Consider the following 9,133-nt stretch of genomic DNA (forward strand, 5'->3'; position numbering starts at 1 on the left):
CAAGCATGACTTTGTCCATGTGTCGATCCTTTGTAATCGCAACCTTACCTAGACCCAATACCTGACTTTTGCCTTTGTCAGCAAAGATGATATGCTTCAGATGCGACGGTGATAATGGAGCATCCATCAATAGATTCTTGTCACCAGTCATGTGGTTTGTACATCCACTATTGAGGACCCACTCAGTGGCTTTGGGTTGATCATCCTGCAGATGAATTAGTGCAACTTACAAACTCATATACTTCATCAGTGAAGAATATGACATCAATTCATCAGATCAATTTCATCAAGTAAAAGAACTGATAAAGCAATATGAGGACGTGAGAAATGAAAGTTTATTTCTTCATGATTAGCCTGCGTCCTTTCAGGCATGCTCAGGTCTCTAGCAAATTCTTCAGACGATTATGTGCGTCTGGAGACCTGACCCTGCAGAAGATATTAGTTCTTTTTCTTCACCACCCACATCTGAAGGGGTGGCAAGGAGTTCATCATTCTGCGAGCTCCATACGAGAAGGATGGCATAGAAGCCAGTCCATTTCGTTTCACATAAGAGGGGTTAGAGTAAGCATAAGAGTAAGCAGAGAAATTCTTCGAGGACTTATGGACATAATGATTTGAAGAATAATGCACATATCCATAATCCTTAGATCTTCCCTGCGAAACAGACGGGTTAGCACGATGATGTTCATATGAGGACTTTGATCCATATGAGGAATTTGGTCCGTATGAGGACTTAAATCCATATGAAGAATTTGGTCCATATGAAGAATTTGATCTAGGGTTCCTATTCTTCACAGGTGGCGTCATGATGATGTTCACCTGAAGATTTTCAAAGGCATCTTTTGGGAACCTAGATTTTCTTCATAGGGGAGCCGTTCCTGCAGTTAGTGCCAACATATCTAGCAAATACTTCACCATTCTGATTTTTAAACAGTTTATAGTTGGAGCCAATTGACTCATCGTCAAAATGAGGTGTTTCACATGCAAATCCAGATAAGTCAGATGGATCAACTGGAGGTCCCTTTGCAGCAACCCATGTAGTTTTGGGGTACTGCTCAGGCTTCCAATATGTACCATCAGCATTGATTTTCCTCTCAAAGGCGATACCCTCTTTCCTAGGGTTCCTGTTGAGGATCTGCTTTTTAAGCACATCACAAATAGCCTGATGCCCTTTGAGGCTTTTGTACATGCTTGTGGTGTACAATTCCTTTAGCCCTGCATCGTTAGTGATACTAGCAATGTCCTCAGATGAGGAATTAGTGATAGCAGAGGCATGTGAAGAATTTGAAACATTAGCATCATTTGAACATTCAGGTGAAGAATTAGCAGATTCACGTTCAATGCACTTCAAGCATGGAGGAACAAATTCTTCCTGAGATGCGCTGATTTGTTGAACAAGTAATGAATCGCGCTCCTTCTGAAGATCTTCGTAACTCACTCTTAGCTTCTCAAGGTCTTGCTTTCTTTGAAGAAATTCATAAGAAAGCTTCTCATGATCCGATAAGAGAGTGTTATGATGACTTTGAAGTTTGTCAAGCTTGGACTGAAGTCTCTGAAGATTTTCAGTCAAAGTTTCAGTGCGATCCATTTCTTCACCCAACATATCATCACTTTTATTTAGCATGTTTTGAACCTTTTCTAAAGCCCTTTGTTGTTTTATACCAATCTTAGCAAGTTTCGAATAGCTGGGCTTAAGGTTTTCATCAGATTCATTCTCACTTGATTCAGAGGAGGTATATTTGAGTACCTTGGCACCCTTTGCCATGAAGCAATAGGTGGGAGCGTAGTCATCATCCCCTTCATCAGCCTTGTTGGTGAGGTCATTTTCCTCAATGTTGAAGATAGACTTGCTGACGAATGCAGTAGTGAGAGCAAGGCTCGCCACTCCGGATTCGGACTCCTCAGATGACTCCTCTTCCTCATTTTCTTCAGATTCAGCCTCAGAGTCCATTTCCTTGCCAATGAATGCCCTGGCCTTCTTGGTGCTGCTCTTCTTGAGATATGAAGGCTTTGAGGATTTTGACGATGAGGATTTTGTGGATTTCTTCTTTTTCTTTGCATCATTAGAACTGTAATCCTTGTATTTCTTCTTCTTTGATTCCTTTTCCCATTGAGGACAATCTTGAATGAAATGTCCAGGTTTCTTGCACTTGTGACAGAGCCTCTTCTTGTAGTCACTGGATGAGGAATCATTGCTCCTTGAGGATCTTCCAAGGCGACCACGTCTTGAGAACTTTTGGAACTTCTTCACGAGCAGAGCCAGATCATGGCTCAGTTCTTCACGATCACCAAGGCTGCTACCAGAGTCTTCATCTTTGGACCCAGATACTGCCTTGGCTGAACCCAAAGTGGCACTAACTTACGGGGACAGGCATACATGAATCAACATCGAGCATGCCGGTCAGCAGCGTGCGAATTCGGGTTGTAGCACTGGGCTAACAGGACTCCGGTGAACCGGGCTGTAGCAGGCTAGGTAGGACTCTTGTAAGTGCATATAGTGCCACTCTAGTTGGTTTTGGAGTATTGACGACAAACCTAGTTGAGAGATTAATGTGTTTGTGAGAATTGTAGGATAACACAGGTAGAAGTCCCTCATTGATTCGGTTTTCCTACCAGAGATGACCCCTAAAAATGTATGAAGACATTGAAGCCAAAGGTGGTATATGAAGATATTCACATTGAAGACTATGACAAGAGAAGACACCGCATGAAGCCTATGGAGCTCGAAGACTTAGATCTTTCGTAGTTCTTTTTCTTCTGTGTTGAGTCATAGGAACCACCGTACTGTTAAGTGGGGTCCAAGAGAACCAGTCAGAATGACTGAAGTGATGCTTAAACAAAACCTATGTCTTCGAGTGAAGACTTTGAGAGCGAATCTTGTCCAGAGTCGGACAAGTCAGCTTTGCTTGTAGCCCCAGTAAAGTTGTCGTGTGAGTTTGAAATCTGACCGTTGGAACACGTGTCAGTTCCTTAGTGACCCAGGGTCATTTCGGACAAATCAGGTTGGGTTGCCTAGTGGCTATAAATAGCCCACCCCCTACAACCATAAACGGTTGGCTGCTCAGATTCAGAGTATGGCTTTTGTCGTTTGAGAGCAATCCACCTCGAAGCCTTTGAGAGAGAATTCCTTGCGAGGATAAAGCCCTAACCACCCAGAGCCAAAGAGAATTAGGCATCACTTAAGTCTTCTTGTCTGTGTGATCTGAAGACTTATTACACTTGAGGACTGTGCATCCTCCAGCTGGTTAGGCGTCGCATTCTGAGCATCCAAGAGACATTGTGGATTGCCGGTGAACGAAGTCTGTGAAGGTTTGGGAGTCTAGCTTGAAGACTTACTAGAGTGATTGGGCGAGGTCTGTGCGACCTTAGCTCAAGGGGAATACGGTGAGGACTGGGTGTCCTGAGCTGCGTGTTCAGGACTGGGTGTCCGGGACTGTGTGTCCTAAGGTTTAAATACCTAGCCGCCCTAACCAGACGTACATTTGTCACAGCAACTGAAACTGGTCCAACAAATCATTGTCTTCAACGAGTCACTGGTTTCATCTTCCCTTCCCTTTACTTACTGTTACTCCTTGTGAAGTCATTGTATGTTCGCACTATCTTTTGTCTTCACTGAGTGATTGCGGTTTATGTTTGGCTTCATAATATCTTCCTACTTGATCCTTACTACAGTGCTGCTATTAGTCATTGTGCTTTCACTCCATTGAATACTTGACTATGGCTTGCCTAGTGTAGTCTACCTTCCGCTGCAGGGTAATAGGTTTATTTCTATCGTTTGTCTTCATAACTTCCACATTTTGAAGACTTTCATAAAAATCGCCTATTCACCCCCCTCTAGTCGATATAATGCACTTTCAATTGGTATCAGAGCGAGGTGCTCCCTTGCTCTGTGTGATTCGGTTTAACCACCTGGAGTTTTAGCTATGTCGACTGCAGGGATAATTAAAGTCTCCGCTGCGTGCCCTGTCTTTGATGGAACTGAATATCCCTACTGGAAGAACAAGATGCGCATGCACCTTGAAGCCATTGACGTCGACCTATGGTATGTTGTCAAGAATGGTGTTCCCAAGGCTGGAGAAGGTGTCACTGCTGCTGATGTCAAGAAGTTCGTTCAACTAGACTCTACTGCCAAGAATATCATCTGTGGTCATCTGACCAAAGGACAGTATGGCCGTGTGAGTGCTTTGGAAACATCTAAGCTGGTCTGGGACTGGCTCTCCAAGGTCAATGAAGGCGTCTCAACCCAGAGAGATCAGAGAATCAGTGTCCTTCGCAACCTCTTCAACCGCTTCAAGCGAAATGACAATGAGAATGTCCAGCTCACATTTGACCGACTCACTGACATCACAAATGAGCTTCAAGCCCTCGGCACTACTGAGATCACCAAGCATGAAGTCATCAAGACACTGCTGAGATCACTTGATAGTTCATTTGACACCCTAGCCCTGATGATTCAAGAACGTCCTGATTTCAAGACACTCGATCTGTCTGACATACTTGAGAGGCTCAACACACATGAGTTTCAGCTTTCTGAGAAAAGAGATATCTACGGTCCAAACTATGGGCGAACTCGTGCCTTGAAGGCAAAAGCTGTCTCCTCATCTGAAGAAGAATCTGACAGCAGTTCGGATGATCCTGAAGACATTGGAAGGGAACTTGCTATGCTTGTGAAGAAGTTCCAAAAATTCACCAAGAGGAAAGGTTTCAGAAAGTCTTCCCGATCAAGCTCAAGGAATGATGAAGCTTCTGCTCATGACTACAAGAAGAAAACATGTCACAAGTGCAAGAAACCTGGCCACTTCATCTCTGAGTGTCCGCAGTGGGACAATGAGAACAAAAAGAAGAAGAAGAGCAAGGAATATGACTCTGACGACAAGAAGAAGAAGAAATACTCAAAGTCTTCTTCCAAGTCTTCCTCAAAGTCTTCATCACACAAGAAGAGCTCATCTGGCAAGGCACATGCGTTTGTTGGCAAGGAAATGGATTCAGAGGAGGAGTCCGCTTCTGAGGAGGCGGAGGTGGAGTCTGAGGAGGAGTTCGATTCAGGCGTCGCAAGTCTGGCTACAGCATACGTTGCCAAGTCCATCTTCAACACTGAAGACAATGACTTCATCACCGAAACCGATGCAAATGACAAGGACTACTCCGCTCCTACCTACTGCTTCAAGGCACGCGGTGCCAAGGTAAACACACGCACTACTCACTATCAAACATCTAGTGACGATGACTCTGATTATGGTTCAAAACCCAGCTACAAAACACTTGCTAAAATTGCAACTGAACAACAGAAAGCTATGGAACTATTCAAAAACTGTTAGACAGAAGCGATGATCTGTTAGGTGCTGAAATGACTCGATCTGAGTCCTTAATTGAAGACATAAAAAATCTTCACGTTAAGTATGAGGAACTTGAAAGTCGTCATGAAACGCTCTCAACAACTCATGAAAAGCTTTCCTATGATTATCTTTAAAGGAAGCAAGATCTTGAGAAATTGAGAGCGGCTCATGAAGATCTTCAAAAGGAAAACGAGTCACTTTGCGCTAAACAGATCAGCTCCGCTCAGGAAGGATTTGAATCACCATGTCTTAAATGCATTGAGCATGATAATGCTACTACTGTTGCTGAATGTTCTACTGCTGCTACTGTTGCAATATCTTCAACTGTCGATGTGGGAACTAACCCCTCTGCTAAGGATTCCACTGCTATTGCTGATGAGAATGCTAGGTTGAAGACATTGCTTGAAACAGGGATGTACAAAAGTCTTAAAGGGCATCAGACACTATGTGATGTCCTCAAAAAGCAGATCTTGAACCGAAACCCGAGGAAAGAGGGTGTAGGGTTCGTAAGGAAAATGAATGTTGATGGCTCTTACTGGAAACCCGAGCAGTATCCCAAAACCACATGGGTTGCTGCAAAGGAACCTTCAGCTGATCCATCCAATCTATCTGGCTTCACTTGTGCTAACCCCATTGTCATCGATGAATCCTTTGATGCAAACTATAAACTATTTAAGAATCAGAATGGTGAAGTGTTTGCCAGGTACATTGGTACTAACTGCAGGAATGGACCGCCTATGAAGAAGATCTGGGTGCCCAAAAGGTGTTTGGAAAATCTTCCTGTGAATGTCATCATGACACCACAGATAAAGAAGACAAACCCCAGACCACAGGCTTCATACGGCCCAAAGGCTTCATACAGACAGAGGACTCACCTAAGTCGCACTAACGCAAATGTTTTGCAGGGAAACCATACTCAGGCCTATGAATATGAGAGCGGTTCATCAAACCACCATGTTCATAAGACCAAGAACTATTCTGCTTATTCTTATGAGTATTATTGTCCGCCTGCAAGACTGTTTGCTAGGGCTCCAAAGCCAAAGTTCTCAGATGCTGCACTTAGACTTATTGCTTCTAAGCCACCCTTGAAGATGTGGGTGGCTAAGAAAGCTTAACTCTCTTTTGCAGGGAAAGGTCTCCAGCAGAAAACCAAAATCGTCTGACGCTATTGCTAGGGACCTTAAACATCTTGTAGGGCGCAAGATCAAATGCCCGAATGGTCTTACTATGTACTTCGTTCCTGAATCGCTTGCTACTCTCCCTATTAGTCCTAATCTGGATCTAAGCTTTCATAACCGACTGGTTCGTCAAATGTTTTTGCTTCAAAATTCTCTTCGTGAAGCCTATCCCCCTAACTGCATCGTAGGGTACGACACTAGCGTCTTCAGAATGGATTATTGATAGTGGGTGTACAAATCACATGACTGGCAAAAGAAGCTTTCTTATGGACTCAACCTTACGTCCATCCGACAAGAGCCACATCACATTTGCTGACACTGGTAAAAGTAAGGTATTGGGTCTAGGTAGAGTTGCAATCTCAAGGGATCAACACATGGATAAAGTCATGCTTGTTGAATCCCTTGGCTTCAACTTAATGTCTGTCTCAATGCTTTGCAATTTAAACATGATCGTAATATTTGGAAAATATCGTTGCCTTGTTCTAATGGAATCTGACAAGTCTCTAGTATTTGAAGGGTATCGAAAAGATGATTTGTACGTGGTAGATTTCTCAGCAGGACCACAGCTTGTCGTATGTCTTCTAGCAAAAGCTTCAGAATGCTGGCTCTGGCATCGGAGGCTTGGGCATGCTGGCATGAGGAACCTCCACACCCTGGCAAAGAAGAAGCATGTCATAGGCATCGAGGGCGTCAAGTTCAAGAAATATCACTTATGCGGTGCCTGTGAGGCAAGAAAGATGACGAGGGCCAAACATCCCTCAAAGACAATCATGACTACTACTCGACCCTTCGAACTGCTTCACATGGATCTTTTCGGTCCCACTCATTACTCAACTCTTACTACTACTGCTTGTCTCTATGGCTTTGTCATTGTTGATGATTATTCTAGATATACTTGGGTGCACATAATCCTTTACAAGACTGAAGTGCAGGATGTCTTCAGACGCTTCGCCAATCGAGCAATGAACAACTATGGCGCCAAGATAAAGCATATCAGAAGTGACAATGGCACTGAATTCAAGAACACTGGCCTTGATACATATCTTGATACCTTGGGCATCACACATGAATTCTCAGCCCCGTACACGCCACAGCAGAATGGCGTCGTCGAACGCAAGAACAGAACACTCATTGAGATGGCCAGAACGATGCTAGATGAATACAAGACTCCAAGAAAATTCTGGCCTGAAGCCATTGATACTGCATGCCATACAATCAATCGTGTTTATCTTCACAAGCTTCTGAACAAGACATCTTATGAGCTCCTTACTGGCAAGAAGCCAAATGTCAGTTACTTTAGAGTATTTGGCGCCAGGTGCTGGATCAAGGACCCACATCACACCTCAAAGTTTGCACCAAAAGCACATGAGGGTTTTATGCTTGGATATGGAAAGGATTCGCACTCCTACAGAGTCTTCAATCTCTTTCATTATAAAGTGGTTGAAACAGTGGATGTGCAGTTCGATGAGACCAATGGTTCACAAAGAGAGCACCTGCCAAATGTGTTAGATGAAGTTCCATCCAGTGAATCAATCAAGCTAATGGGAACTGGAGAAATTATTCCTTCTGAAGCTCATCCTGAAGAAGAACTTATCATCTCAGCACCTGATCAACCTGAAGACAATGATCAGCCTAAAGACATTCCCTCTAACAACGACAATGATCAGCAAGAGCAAAATCTTCGCCCTGTACATCCTCATGTTGCCAATGAAGTGCAGATTGAAAGAATAATTGATAGCATCAATGCACCCGGTCCACTCACTCGTTCAAGGGCAACTCAGCTAGCAAATTTCTGTGGGCACTTCGCATTCGTCTCAATAACGGAACCCAAGAAAGTTGAAGAAGCCTTCATGGAACCTAAATGGATTCAAGCTATGCAAGAAGAGCTTCAACAGTTTGAGCTGAATAATGTATGGGAACTGGTTAAGCGTCCCGATCCTTGGAAGCACAACATAATAGGCACAAAATGGATATACCGCAACAAACAAGATGAGCATGGTCAAGTTGTCAGAAACAAAGCTCGTCTCGTTGCTCAAGGATATACTCAAGTGGAAGGCATTGACTTCGATGAAACATTTGCTCCTGTGGCTAGACTTGAAGCCATACGCATACTACTGGCCTATGCAAATCATCACAACATACTTCTTTATCAAATGGATGTGAAGAGCGCCTTTCTCAATGGCAAGATTGAAGAAGAAGTGTATGTTGCACAACCACCTGGCTTTGAAGATCCAAAACATCCTGACATGGTATACAAGCTCAACAAGGCACTGTATGGCCTCAAACAAGCCCCTCGGGCCTGGTATGACACACGCATATACTTCCTGAAGAGCAAAGGCTTCATACCTGGTTCCCTCGACCCCACTCTCTTCACGAAGACATATGATGGTGAACTGTTTGTGTGCCAAATATATGTGGATGACATTATCTTCGGCTGCACCAATCAGAAGTACAGTGAAGAGTTTGGATATATGATGCAAGAGCAATATCAAATGTCTATGATGGGAGATCTGAAGTTCTTTCTCGGTCTTCAAATACGACAGCAACGCAACGGCATCTTCATATCTCAAGAGAAGTATCTCAAAGATTACCTGAAGAAGTTCGGTATGCAAGACTGCA

This window comes from Triticum dicoccoides, chromosome 1A (assembly GCF_002162155.2).
Source record: "Triticum dicoccoides isolate Atlit2015 ecotype Zavitan chromosome 1A, WEW_v2.0, whole genome shotgun sequence".
NCBI classification, from domain to species: domain Eukaryota; kingdom Viridiplantae; phylum Streptophyta; class Magnoliopsida; order Poales; family Poaceae; genus Triticum; species Triticum dicoccoides.